The sequence below is a fragment of the Myodes glareolus genome, chromosome 3 (assembly GCF_982192425.1).
Source record: "Myodes glareolus chromosome 3, mMyoGla1.1, whole genome shotgun sequence".
NCBI lineage: Eukaryota > Metazoa > Chordata > Mammalia > Rodentia > Cricetidae > Myodes > Myodes glareolus.
The window spans coordinates 127,397,449-127,412,588 of NC_142028.1; the positions used below are offsets into that span (position 1 = coordinate 127,397,449).

Sequence of the window (15,140 nt, forward strand, 5' to 3'; positions counted from 1 at the left end):
AAAGTCTTAATAGAAAAAATAGATAAAAAGAAAAACTCTTTCAGATTCATCAGTGTTTTGCACATCTCCCTGTTCATTTTATAATTATTATCTTTTTTTCTGAATTATCTGAGAGAATCCAGCCCCCATCCTAAATCCTCATGAGCTATTCTTATAGACAAAGGGTGTCCTCCTTTAACTCCAGCAGGGCCCAAAACAAAAGCTGCTCACACTAAGAGCACCCTATTCAAATGTCATTAATTACCCAAAATGCCTCAGAGCTCTCTCACCCAAGACCATGGATTCCATGCAGTCATCACGAATTTCACATATTTCAAGTGCTCTGTTTAAATTTATCTGGTATTTCTATTAGATCAGAGTCAAGGTTCCCATTTGGGGTAGGAATGGCCCAAGAGGAGTATGGTATCCTCCCTAATGGGTGGTATCAGGAGGTACAGTGCACATAGGGCATCACATGAGTAAAATATAGATTGCTTGCTGAAGGTATTTAGTGTGGAGCTCACTGACAGGCTACTTGCCCAGCATGCAGAAGGCCTAAACTTGATCCCTAATACTACAGAAATAAAAACAAAAGTCACTTGTTAGATTTCAGTTCTTGCTAAACAAATTTTTCCACTTTATTGGTTTGTAATTTTTTTCCAAAAGACTTATTAGCTTGGTTTTGTTACTTCGGCTCTTGTGTGATTTCCGGGTTCAATCACAGACAATCTTTATTACTTTGTTGTATTTATCTTTTGATTTTCATTACATTCCATTATTTGTTTATTGAGAGGGGGCAGGACAGGTTGTACAAGTGGCGATCGGGGTACAGCTTGCAAGAATTGGTTATCTTTTCATGATGTGAGTTCCGAGGATTGAACTCAGGTCATCAGGCTTGGCAGCAAACACCTTTACCTACTGAGCCATCTCAATAGTCACGTGTTTTTTCTTGATTCTTGAATTGGGAATTTATTTCATTCTTTTCATTTCCTGATACAAGTATTTAAAGTGTATGGTGGGCAAAACGGCCTAAAACCAAGGCCGCCTCTCCTCCATTTCCTGGAACCTGGGAGCATTTTACTTTACACTGTAGATTAAACAGACACGGGTGCTAAAGTGTGACCTTCAGATGAAGATAAAGCCAGCTGTCCAATGGGCCTAGTCCCGTCAGTGTAGACAATCTTCCATCCGGTTCCGAGCTTGTTCCTGACAGAACAGAGGCCAGGACAGAATTGAAGTGGTCGTAGCAGGCAATCCAGACCTTCCCTCCAGGGTGGAAGACAACCTTAGCTAGAACACGAGACGGGGCAGTGCCTAACCCACTGAAATGCTCAGCGCTGATACTGCGCCCCAGTGACTACGCAATAGTGAGTGCATGGAACAAGGCAAAGCTGACCTGAACTCCATCCCCTTCCCTGCTGTATCTTCTTGAGTGCCCTGTGCTCTGACTGGCTCAGCCAGGGCGATATGTCTTTGAGTTATGGAAAGAAAGATGTCTGACCTAGGACAACAGCAGAAGCCATGAAGATGAAAGGTGTCCAGGTGGCCTCACACAGAAAATTGAGGAGATGGGACAGTAGCCAGGGCCTACACCTGCGTCTACACAGTAGTAGGTCCAGCTGTCTCAGAAGAACACATCCTAGCTGGCCCACTAATCCAAGGACAAGAGATTCTCTTCTAACAACCTAACACATACTGGGCAGTGAAACAAACCACTGCATAGGTCAGCAGCGGCCCCCTCCTCCCAGAACTGTGGTCCTGTCCAGAACCCCTGTCACCCCCATTCCCAGTTGTCAGTTCTGTGACATCACAGTCTCCTATCCACTTGGCCAGACTAAAGGGAAGACCTAAGAGTAGGAGAGAGCAATCTCCCTGCTCTAAAGGTTGGCAGTGTCCACATTGAACACCCACAGCAGAACACTACGCCCCTGGGCCGCCTCCACCAACTGCTTCTCCTTCTGGCTCCTGGCTCCTCTTCTGTACTGGATGGCCCCAAAGGGTTCCCCCAAATCTATAAACCTGCTGGTTTAACGTCAGTGACCTTGTTTCATCTGGCCAATGTGGTGTGGGGTCTCTAGAGACCTCAGAATTACAGTCTATTGAAGATAAAACAGAAATTCTCCTCTTTGGCTCCTATATTCATCTAAAGGGGGCACAGGTGGCACAAAAAAGCCTATATGTTCTTTATGTCACTGTATTTTGGTGATGTAAGCACCTACTGTATGCAAGATGCCATGCTAAGCCATGTGACCTTCATGCCACATGACCTTCACATCAGACAGGTCTTATCCCCACTGTACAGAGATGCGCTGAACTTCAAGTAGGAAAAATTGCTCTAGATTACACAGAAAGGTGTTATAGAAATTAAGACCCACCCCCACATCCACTTAAGTAAAAAATGTGCACTCTGTCCATCTCCAGGTGAAGTCTTGCTATTTAAGTCCCCCACCATCAGCTCTCAGATGCTTCTGAACATGCTGTCCTAGGACAGCCTTCAGGGGGCGGTAGACAGCAGCAACGCTGGCTTCCCACATCACCACACTAAGGGTACTTAGGTAGATCAGCTCTGTGGTAGAGAATCTGCCTACCGTAGGCAAGGTACAGGCTCTGTTCCCAGTAATGGAAAATAAAACAGAGTCACTGAAGTCCAAGCTGTTCCTTTGCCTGTGACACCTTGAACAAGTCACATTTCTGAGGCTCAGCTCTCTAAGAGGTAAAAGTTCTCTAGTGGCTTGGTTGCTTTGCTCAGTATCTGTCTCTCAGTTTTTTTAATTATGCTACAAACGGCCGCCAAGAGCCAGTGGCTGGCTGTTTTGCTTTTCTGACCTTCAGAAAAGGTTGAACCCCAATATCTGTCAATAATGCTTCACAGTTCCCTCTGACAAAGTGGGTCACCATCCTGCATCATAGATACAGAAGAGACAAAAGAAAAAGGATCCTCAAATGTCAAAGGACCTGCCCTAGCTAATCAGTGAACACGAGCATGCTGGCTCACTTCCCGTTAACTTGAATAGCGAAGTTCCAAATGAAGCTGTTTTAAAACTAGAGAGTAAAAACCCACTGGCAGAAAGGAACCTGAGGAGGTTTGTCTGTCACTCAACAAAGAAGCTCCAGGCATTAATTCTACCAACACAGAGTGGACACCCACTCTGCCCTGAGTTAGGGTGTAACCAGAGATCTGAAGGTGCCACTGGTGATCCATCTTGTCTCTGAGAGCAAAAATCCTGCTCCTGTTGAGGATCCTCAGGATTTCACACAGGACTTGACAGCAGTAAATCCTCCAGAAACGCTTGTCCCCAGCTACCCAAAGAGGATCAGTCCCAAAGCACATGGGCATCCAAGGCCCATAAATAGGTCATAGTATTTGCATCTAACCTACACACACATGCACACGCACACACACATGCACACACGTACACATATATGCACACACATATGTATACACATGCACACACATACATATGCATACACATGTACACACACACACACACACACACATACACACGCCACTACCTTTTAAACCATCTCAGGCTACTTATAATGCCTAGAGCTACAGAAATGCTTGTTACGTCCTACGGCTTACGCAATGATAGGAGTCTGCATATGCTCAGCAGAGATATACATTTGCTCAGAACTTTCTCATTCATAGCCGACTGAAATCATGGATTCAGAGTCCACAATTATTTTTTAGAACCATCAGTTTTAGCTGCGCATGTGTCATACATCTGTAATCACAGCAGGGGGTGGGGAGGAGCAGGATAAAACATCTGAAACCAGCTTAGACTGCATAGCCAGAACCCCTCTCTAATTGGCCAATTACAGAAATCACAGATTTCTTTCATGGGCAAATAACCATTCAGCAAATATTGCTGGACACTTGCTAGAGATTAGGCAGACACTGTTCAGTGGCAGGTAAAGGCCACAATCCAGGGGGGCCAAAAGCAGAGGGACCACAAAGGAGAACCTGATTCACCCGAATACAAGGAATGTACCCGAGTACATTCCTGAGGAGGAATGTGGGGCAGAGGGAGGGGAGGACCAGGAGGTGAGTCCTGGAAAGAGCAGGTTAGACCCCTGCATAGGGAGTTCCTGTGAGCATAGAGAGAGTGAGCCAAGAGCAAGCACAGGACAGGTGATGTCTTCAGGCTAGAGCCTGAAGCAAATGCAACTGGACAGGAAGCCCTTGTGAGCTCACAAAACAGAGTGGTGGAATTTGCTGCGTAGCAGATCTTCCAGCTGCAATTGAGCCAAAGTGATGGGGGAGGGGCGTCTGTGATCGTGAACCAGAGGCAGATAGGGTAATAGGGAGGGCAATAGGCATGGGAAGGCAGAGGGAAAATGTGTACAAATTGGAATCAAAAGGCTTTGAAAAATAATTAACTGTGAGGAGGGCAAAGGAGCCAGGGAGGTTCTCCATTCCAGTCTCTAGATATAAATAGGGCTTGTTCCCAAAGAGGGACCAATGGAAGAAGAGAAGCAGATGAATTACCACAGAGTCCACAAATGTATCCCCCCATGAGTCACCCAAACATTTGGCAGATGGATAAAAAGTGGCCTATTAGTTGTGGCATTCTTAAAACTAGACTTTTAGGAGTCATTTCTATAGCTGGTTACTAGTTGTGGCATTCTTGAATTAAGAATGATTCCTGCTGCTGCCTGGTGACATCACCTGCTTATGCACAGGGCCAGAGCAGGATAAATCCAGGTTCGTTCATCCATTCCCTAATGTCCATGGAACATGTCTCTACACTCAGATCACCACAGAAGGCAGAGACCTCTTCCCAGAGCACCTGAGCACATACAAATGACTGAACCCTAGCAGAGGTGGAACATGACAAGGCTGGACCAGGCAGCCTGAGAGAGAGCACAGGCTTGGAGTACGAAGAAGAGGGGGAGCACCGCCCCGAAGACATCTGGGGAAGCACTGCTGGTGACAGATGTGCTTGGCTGCTGGAACCGAGAAAAGGGAGAAGAGGAGACAGCCCTCAGGTGGGCAGAGGCAAGCTGAAGGTGCTTCCGCACTTCTCCCGAAGAGGCGCAGGCAGGGAAACTGTTAGACTTGGCTTTTCTGTTGCTATGACAAACAACCATAACCAAAAGCATCTTAGGGGAAAGAGTTTTAGTTTGCAGATTTATAGTTCATCCTCATGGGAAGCCAAAGCGGGGATTCTTCAGGGACAAATGAAACAGATGACGTGGAAAAATGCTGTATACTGGTTTGCTTCCTCCTGCCTGTGTTGGGCCAGCTTTCTTACACAACCCAGAACCATGGTCCTGGATAACACCACACACACTGGGCCAGGCCCTCCTACATCAAACAGCAATCAAGAAAATGCCCTAAACAGACATGCCCACAGGCCAATCTGATGGAGACAACTTCTTAATCAGGGTTCTGTCTTCCCAAGTATGATGAGTTGACAGTCAAAATTAGTCATCATGGTGGCTACTAGCAGGCTATGGGCCTCACTCAAGGAAGACCTTATGGGAGGAGCGAGAGAGCATGTGCAGCCAAGGCAATAACCCAGGAAGGAAGTTGGAGAGGTAGATACGAAGCTGGAGCCCAGCAATGACACCGTAGAATAGACTTGGGTGCTGTGATTGACAGTCAACAACTATGATGCAGATTTCCAGAGTGGGGCTGTGAGATCATGGGCCTGAGCCTTTAAGATTCTGGCCACTCTGAGAGGCTGCATCCCACAGCTTGAAATCAGGTCTGTGCACTCCCACCCCCACCCCCACCATTGTCTCTCTGGAATAGAGAGTTAATAAGTCATGCTGTGTCGAACATCACCTAATTTTCTAATCTTGCCCTGTACCTGGCATCTCCAGTGCTTTGTCACATAGACTATGTTGACCTAAATCACACTAGTACAGACCCTCCTGATATCCTCTAAAAAGATATAAAAGCCAGCAATTTCCCTTAGTTTGGGACTTTTTCTCTGAAGGTTTCTTCTCTGGGCCTCCCTGACTTAGGTTGTCTATGACAGTTATCTGTCTCTTACTTTAAGCCATCCCTCTCAATGAAGCTCCTTTCCAGGTTTTAAAGGGAAGCCTCTCTCTCCCTTTAAGTCCTTATTGTGCAGTATCTGATGTAATATGCTGTCCCCTTTCTAATGCTCTCCCACCTCAAGGCTCAACCATGATCTCACAGTCTCAACCATCTCTTCTAGTAAAGTCCGTTCGTGAAGGGTGTTTTCATGCAAGTTCCTTTCCCATACCAACCAACCCATCTGTCATCCTTTTTCTCTACCAAGGTCTTTGTGATAGAAAAGAGGGATCTAGAGCAGGACATGGAAGAGAGAAAGGAGACTGGAATGTGGTAGACTAATGCTTTGGATCATCAGACCCAGTGAACCATCTGTCTTGCCGATGTGCCCAGAGACAGGCATGAGCTAGCCCACAGTCACACAGCAATTAACAGTGAAGGAGGGACTTGAATGAACTCCATGATCCTGCTCCCTCAGACCTAGGCCCAACTGAAATACACTGGAGCCAATGAGGCCCACGGGAGAAGAGGACAGTGAGCAGAGGGACTTCTCGTGAGCACCCACGCCACCATCACTGCAGCAGGTGACAGGTAGACACGTGTTCCTCTGGGTTAAACTGTTCTTCCTGCTCTCCCAACGAGAAGCAGAACCTCAAGTTCTGCAGGCCCACTCAGCATCCTTGCAAGCAGAAGATAACTCACCTAAAATCTGTGCACGGGCTGCATGTGCTGAAGATCTGCTGTCGGCGAAGCTGGCAAAGAACGGACGGGCACATGTGAGCTCTATGAGTCTTGGGCTCATTCGAGAAAGAACTCAGCCAGTGAGCTGAAAGGAAGGACCCCATCACTACCTGCTGGCTGAAGGAGGGGCACCAGCGTACAGGCTTGTCACCCTTCTACTGACAGGTCAACTCTGGCCTTCAAAGGTGGAGCTGGTTGGTAAGTGACTTGACAATGGGAGGGAGCGGACCAGTGTGACCCACCGCTTAGCCAACAATGGGTTTCTGGGATTGGGGTTGCACATCCAGCTGCCCAATACCTTTTTCTCTTCCCAACACATGGCTTCCAAGATCTTCTGTTGCTGTTGCAAGGCCAGTGAGTCGACTCTCAACGTTCCTGGCTACCACTCTCCAAGAAAATCCCAACAGGATCACCCTCGGACCTTCAGTAAGTCCTTACTTGGGACAATGGGCACAAGCCTGAGTTAGTTCTTGGGAATTCAGTCTCCCCAGCCACTTCTTGCCAGGATAATTTCTTTAAGACTTTGTGGGTACAGAAAACCTATAATCCAACTGTCTACAGACTCTACTATATTTGATAATTAATTTTAATTGATACTATATTTGATAATTAATTTTAATTGATAATTAAATTTGATAATTTAATATTTGATAATATATTTGATATTACTTACTGGGTCTTAGCGACGATCCCCAGCTACCACCCTACTGGGAAGCCTAAAGTCAGCCACTTGGGTGTGCTGCTGACAGCCCTCCTTCTCTGCAAAATGAAAGGGACATCTACTGTGCAGGTGGTTGGAACTGAGACATATAAGCACTTAGACTATGACCCAAACAAAAACAACACGCAATAAGTTACATGTATGTATATAAGTCAAAATAAGTTAGGTTATGCTGTGGTAACAAACCATCAAATCTCAAGTACTTAGCATAATTTGGGAATCAATCTTAGCTCAAACCAACAAAATCTATTATTTTTATTTGGGGAATTATTTTATTTGAGATGGGTGTCATGTAGCCTAGCCTGGTCTCAGACTCACTATTTAGCTGAGGATTGACTATATTAGTTTGCTTCCTATTGCTGTGATAAGACCATGTCAAAAGCAAACTAGAGAGGAAAGAGTTTGCCGTCAGCTTACAGCTTACAGTCTGTCACTGATGGAAGTCAGGGCAGGAACTCAAGACAGGAACCTGGAAACAGGAACTGAAGCTGAGGCCAAGGAGGAGTGCTGCCCACTGGGTTGCTTTCCGTGGCTTTGCTCAGTCTGCTTTCTTATACAACCTAAACCACCTGCCCAGAGATGGCACTGCCTACAGCTGGCAGGCTCCTCCCATATCAATCATTAACCATGAAAATCTCCTAGAGATTTGCTGACAGGCCAATCTGATGGAGGCATTTTCTCTATCAAGGTACCTTCTTTCCAAATAACTGTAGTTTGTGTCAAGTGGACAGAAACTAACCAGCAAGATCACCTTGAACTTCCGATTGCCCTGCCCCCATCTCCATGGTGAGATTACAGCTTGGCACCTTCAAACCTATTTAACCTAGAGTTGGCGATTGAACCCAGGTCTTTCTCTGTGCTAGGCAAGCACTCTACCAACTAAGCTATGTCTCCAGGCCTGTTTTCAGAATCATGAACAATCATAGGAATCCTAAGTAGAGTATGATTAGATTTTTTATTCATAATAAAAAAAACTTTGTCCAAGCTGTCTTCTCCTCTGTTCTTTCAGATATGAACGCAAGTGCTCATCAAAACGGTTTACAAAGGAAACAGTTACTCAACTTCTCCGATAACTGGCCAATATTTAAGGCATGTAACCTTGGGAGACCCTGAAGGTTCTAGAAGGAGCATCCTGTAGGCTCTGAGCTGTGCAGCTGCTGGAGGGTGTCCAGAGGATGAAGAAGGCAGTGGCCAGGAGTCATGAAGACTGATTCAGAAACTCCACCACAGGAGAAGAAGAGGTCTGAGACATCCCTGTGCCACCAGCATACGACACTCCAGCACCTGACACAGCTGGGGAGCGGGGCTGCTTGCAATTAAAGTCCTTAGTCGCATCAGATGACGTGTCCCTCCTCTTTGCCCACTTCTCAGACTCCTTCTGAGTCCCATGAATGTGGACTAAGATGTGCCTGCCATCTCTTGTAGGAGAGGTACTTTTACTATTCTACAACATTTAAGCTTCTCTCAACCAACCCTCAAGTACCTAGGAATGTCATGTAGTAGGGACGCTTGTGTAGATGGGCACTACTGTAAACATCTAGAGCCAGGGGACATGGTTCTGCTCACAAAGCCACAGTGAATGGTGATGTTGATCATGGGACACCCTGCCATCAGCAACCCCAGGGCTGCACAGTGCCAGATGCAGGAGCCCCCAGGGGCTCCCATCTCAGGCAGAAACCTGCCACTCTGGTACAGCAAGATAACTTTGAAAGCAAAAGAAGAAAGAGCATTTTGCACCTGACTTTGGGGTTCAGGGAATGCTTCCTGGAGGAGTCAGTACTTGAAGTCTCTGAAGGTTGAAAGGGAACTGACCAAGAAGAAGAAGAAGCAAAATCAGAAAATCCGGGAAACAGAACTGGGGAGGTGCAAGGGTCGCAAGCTTCAAACTCTGTACTAACTCAAGTAAAATTCTGCACTGGGGTGTGATGTAGGGAAAAATGGGCAACAAAAACTTTGTATTCCAGGGTGCCCTGAAGGTAATGAGGGGATATAGAAGCAGGATGACATAGTCAGATTTGTAGGTTTTGAAATACTGTGTCTTTGAGCTGGGCAGTGGTGGCACACGCCTTGAATCCCAGCACTCGGGAGGCAGAAACTCTGTGAGTTTGAGGCCAGCCTGGTCTACAAGAGCTAGTTCCAGGACAGGCACAAAGTTACCTGTCTCAAAAAGAAAGAGAAAGAAAGAAAGAAAGAAAGAAAGAAAGAAAGAAAGAAAGAAGGAAGGAAGGAAGGAAGGAAGGAAGGAAGGAAGGAAGGAAGGAAGGAAGGAAGGAATGAAGGAAAGAAGGAAGAGAAGGAGGGAGAGAGGGAGGGAGGGAGGGAGGGAGGGAGGGAGGGAGGGAGGGAAGGAGGGAGGGAGGAGAAGTTTGGGTCTTTGCCCCTGGAGTTTGCTGTGGCAGTATCTGACAGTACACACCAGGAAGGGATGGTGCATAAACAACAGGAATATGTGAACTGCTCCTGCCCTGGAGGTTGGAAGCGAGGCTGAGGCACCAACAGGCACAGCATCTGGCAAGGAAGCATGCACTTCTCTCTGTGTCCTCGCAGAAGGGATAGAGAGTCTCTGCTTAGCTTTTATAAGGGCACTCACTAGTACTAATGCCATCCCAAGGGGTCCCCAACTCCTCTGTCATCACCTCCAGAGTTAGGACTTCAACATGAAGCCTGGGGGGCAGTCACAAGGTGAGTAGGAAGTCAACACCCTGTACTCGCTCACCCTGTGTCTGTCCCGCCTCAGAGAAAGAAACTCGACTCTCTGTCACCGACTGTGTTCACATCTACGCTTAAAATCACATCTCTTTCTCAATGCCATGACAAACCACCCAGCAAAGGCAACTTAAAGGGTGATCTTGGTGCACAGTCCATCGGGGGCTCCAGGGTGGGACCGTGAGTGAGGTGAAGGCTGGCATTTCGCTCACTTCCTTCTTTCCTTTTAATTAGTCTCGGATCCCAGGCCCTGCAAAGGTGATGCCCACATTAAGAGTGTGCCCTCCTTATTTAAAAGGGTGTGTTTCTTTGGTAGATCTAAATCCACCCGTGCAGATTAACCATTAGTGTGAATGGTGAGTTTGAGTGTATTCATGCAAACAACTTCTGGCTACAGCTTCCCTTTCTAAGACTCCATGAAAAACAGTTCAACCAAGACAATAAGACAAAAGGTTAGCAAAACAAACAGGTGTCACAGCCTAGGAAGCTGGCACAGGGTGAGGAAATTAGAGGGTTTGCTAATAGTAAGTGGCAGGCTGAGACTCAGACTCAGGAAATCTATCCACACTCTTCACACCTCTGATCACGTTTGTGTGTGGTTTGGATCTGACTAATACAGAAATAAAACCAGAGCAGACAGGAAAAACTCACGGGCATGATTGGGACAGCAGCAGCGTATGAGACTGGATAAGAAGCCCTGGTCACAGTGTTTCTTGGAGACAGCTGACCTCTAGCCCAGACCATGTGGGGAAAAAAATAGAGAATGAGTTCTCATAGTGTTGGGGACAATCTGACAACACTCATTGTTCCATTCTGGGCTGTGTCTAGGTGAAGGAGCCTATGGGGGGAAGGAAGAAAATGGAAGGGAGGAGAAGGATTGTTGAAGAGGATGAAGAGAAGAGGAGGAGGAGAAAGGGAAGGAGAAAGAGCCAGGAATGATGATGTGGGCTTATAATTCCAGACACAGGAGTACAGCAATTTAAAGACCAGCTTGGGGTATATAGCAAGACCTCACAGAAAACAAGCAAGGATGTGAGGGTGTTTAGAAGACAGACCAGAACAGTGGCTGTAGGAAAGCAGATGGACATATGGCCTGGGAGCAATGTGAGGGGAGCTAGCAGTCTAGAGGCTGCCCTGGGCCTCACCGAGGGCCAGCTTCCTCTTCCTTTCCAGTCTCATAATCAGGCAGTGGTGGGAGGCGCTCTGTACCATCTCCCAGGCCAGTCTTCTTTTCCCAACACATCCCAGGCTCTGCCTTTGACTTTCCTTCCTGCAACAGACAGTAGGCATTCTGAACACTAAAGAAACTTTTCTTAATTTAGAAGAGCCTCCACAAAAGCTTGTGAAGACGTTGCCAGCCTGTGGCTGTTAAAGGGCCATCAGGTTCTGTGCAGCATATGAAGGGTTTTCAAATATCAGTAAAGAGATCCAACAGAAGTCAAAGAAGCCCGATTTACAGGATCACAGCAAAGTAACCTAAGCTTGACCAATCCCCCTGCTCACAGCACTCCACAAAGCTGTTGAACATGTCAGAGAGATGTTCTGTCACAACAACTGTCAGACCCTAAGCAGAGTTCACAAGGCCATAAAGCTGAGAACTTTCCATACTCAGAGTGGGGTGATATAAATGATTATTACCATGGAGGAGTTTCAGTTCTAAATACACACACACACACACACACACATACACACACATACACACACACACACACATACATATATACATACACACGTATACATACACTCATGCACATACACATATACATACATACATACATACATATGTGTAGTTTCATTTCATTTATATTTTAATAAATAAAGCTTGCCTGAAGATCAGAGTGTAAAACAGCCCCACTGGTCAGCCTTACAGACCAGGCAGTTGTAACACACACCTTTAATCCCAGTAGCCACACTAGTTATCATAGAAACCAGGCAGTGCACACCTTTAATCCCAGTGGTTGCACGCCTTTAATCCCAGTCCTAGAGAGGAATATAAAATGGAAGGAGACAGCTCACACTCTTGGTCTTGTTCTAAGATTCCTGGAGGAAGGGTTGCCATTTCGGACTGAGGTAGAGGTAAGAGCCAGTAGCTGGCTGCTTTACTTTTTGGATCTTCAGGTTGAACCTCAATTTCTCTCTCTGAACTTTTATTAATTGTGCTTCACATATGTGTACATTTAAATATACATACACACACATATAACCTATAGACCTATAACCCCTAAGGAAATAGAAGCAGTCATTGAAAGTCTCCCAACCAATAAAAGGCCAAGACCAGATACCTTCAATGCAGAATTCTACCAGAACTTCTAAGAAGAAGTAATACCAATACTCCTCAAATTGTTTCACAAAATAGAAACAGAAGGAACATTGCCAAACTCTTTTTACAAGGCGGCAGTTACCCTAGTACCCAAACCACACAAAGATGCAACTAAAAAAGAGAATTACAGACCAGTCTGGATGCAAAAATACTCAATAAAATACTGACAAACCCAATCCAAGAACACATCAGAAAAATCGTCCACCATGATCAAGAGGTTTTATCCCAGATATGCAAGATAATTCAACATATGAAAATCTGTCAATGTAATCCACCATATAAACAGACTGAAAAAAAAAAGCATATGATCATCTCATTAGATGTGGGAAAAGCCTTTGACAAAATCCAATACCCCTTCATAATAAAGGTCTTGGAGAAAGCAGGGATACAAGGAACATACCTAAACATAATAGAGGCAATATACAGCAAGCTGACAGTCAACATCAAACTAAATGGAGAAAAACTCAAAGTGATCCCACTGAAATCAGGAAAAAGACAAGGCTGTCTACTCTTTCCATAAATATTCAATACAGTACTTGAAGCTCTGGCTAGAGCAGTAAGACAACAAAAAGAGATCAAGGGATACAAATTGGAAAGGAAAAAGCCAAATGTCACTATTTGCAGATGATATATAGTTTACATAAAGTGACCCAAAGAATGTTACCAGGGAACTCCTACAGCTGATAAATACCTTCAGTAATGTGGCAGGACAGAAGATTAACTCAAATCAGTAGCCCTCCTATATATAGGTGATAAATGGGCTGAGAAAGAAATCTGAGCAACATCATCCTTCACAATGGTCACAAATAACATAAAATATCTTGGGGTAACTCTAACCAAACAAATGCAAGGCCTGTATGACAAGAATTTTAAGTCTTTAAAGAAAAAAATTGAAGAACATATCAGAAAATGGAAAGATCTCCCATACTTTGGATAGGTAGGATCAACATAATAAAAATGGCAAACTCACCAAAAGCAATCTACAGATTCAATGTAATCTGCATCAAAATCCAAGACCTCAATATTTCACTTCATATGGAAAAATTAAAAATCCAGGATAGTCAAAACAGTCCTGTACAAAAAAGTAACTTCTGGAGGCATCACCATCTCTGACTTCAAGATCTACCATAGTGCTATAGCAATGAAAACAGCTTGGTATTGGCACAAAAACAGATAGGAGGACCAATGGAATCAAATCAAAGGCCTTGATAATCCACACACCTATGAACACCTGATTTTTGAAAAGGAGCTAAAATTATACAATGAAAAAATATTCAACAAATGGTGCTGGCATAACTGGATGTTGACACGTAAAAGAATGAAAATAGATCTATATCTATCACCATGCACAAAACTCAAGTCCAAATGGATCAAAGACCTCAACATAAATCCAACCACACTGAACCTCATAGAAAAGAAAGTGAGAAGTACACTTGAACGTATTGGCACAAGAGACCACTTCCTAAATATAATCCCAGTCGCACAGACACTGAGATCTACAATAAATGGGATCTCCAGAAGCTTATGTAAGGCAAAGGGCACAATTAACAAGACAAAATGGCAACCAACAGGATGGGAAAAAATCTTCACCAACCCACTTTGAACAGACAGCTGATCTTGAAAATATACAAAGAATTCAAGAAACTAAATATCAAAATATAAATCCAATCAAAAAATGGGGCACAGATTTAAACAGAGGAATCTCCAATGGCCGAAGGCACTTAAGGAACTGCTCAACATCCTTAGCAATCAGGAAAATACAAATCCAAAAGGCTCTGAGATTCCATCTTACACCTGTAAGAATAGCCAAGATCAAAAACACTAATGACAACTAATGTTGGAGAGGATGTAGAATAAGGGAAATACTCCTCCAATGTTCTTGGGAGTGCAAACTTTGTACAGCCACTTTGGACATCAATATGGCAGTTTCTCAAAAAAAAATGGGAATCAATCTACTTCAAGACCTAGCAATACCATTCTTGGGCATATACTCAAACAATGTAGATCCATACCACAAAGACTTTTGCTCAGCTATGTTCGTAGCAGCATTATTTGTAATAGCCAGAACCTAGAAACAACCTAGATGCCCCTCAACTGAAGAATGGATAAAGAAAATGTGGTACATTTATGCAATGGAGTGCTACACAGTGGTGAAAAACAATGACTTCTTGAAATCTGCAGGCAAATGGAAGGAATAGAAAAAAATACCCTGAATGAGGTAACCCAGACACAGAAAGACAAACACAGTATGTTCTCACTCATAAGTGGATATTAGACATAAAGCAAAGGATAACCAGATAACCAGCCCACAATCCACAACCCCAGAGAAGACAAGAAACAGACAACCCTAAGAGAAACTGTCAGCGGAGGCTGTTAGTTTGTTCCTGGCTGCTTGGACCTGAAATAATCACTCAGAAATTATATTATTTGTAATACTGTTTGGACAATAGCTTAAGCATATTGATAGCTAGCTTTTATATCTTAAACTAACCCATCTCCATTAATCTGTGCATCACCACGAGGCCGTGGCCTACCCAGTGTCGGCGGGCTCAGGTGGAGGCATCTGTTTCCTGGGGGTGGCTACATGGCTTCTCCTTGACTCCGCCTACTCTCTCCATATGTAACTCTTCCAGCCTGGCTATATTCTGTTAAGCCATTGGCCAAAAGCAGCTTCTTTATTAATCAAT

The 15,140-nt window shown here is 44.7% G+C and overlaps 1 long non-coding RNA gene across 1 annotated transcript; it reads right to left on the reverse strand.

Moving 5' to 3' along the window:
* Positions 1–586: 586 nt before the first annotated feature.
* LOC146895047 (uncharacterized) lies at positions 587–9,579 on the reverse strand. Its single transcript, XR_015000803.2, has 2 exons — positions 6,668–9,579; positions 587–1,185 (listed from the first exon to the last, which is right to left on the reverse strand). It is a non-coding gene; the product is annotated as an uncharacterized LOC146895047 (long non-coding RNA).
* Positions 9,580–15,140: the final 5,561 nt, after the last annotated feature.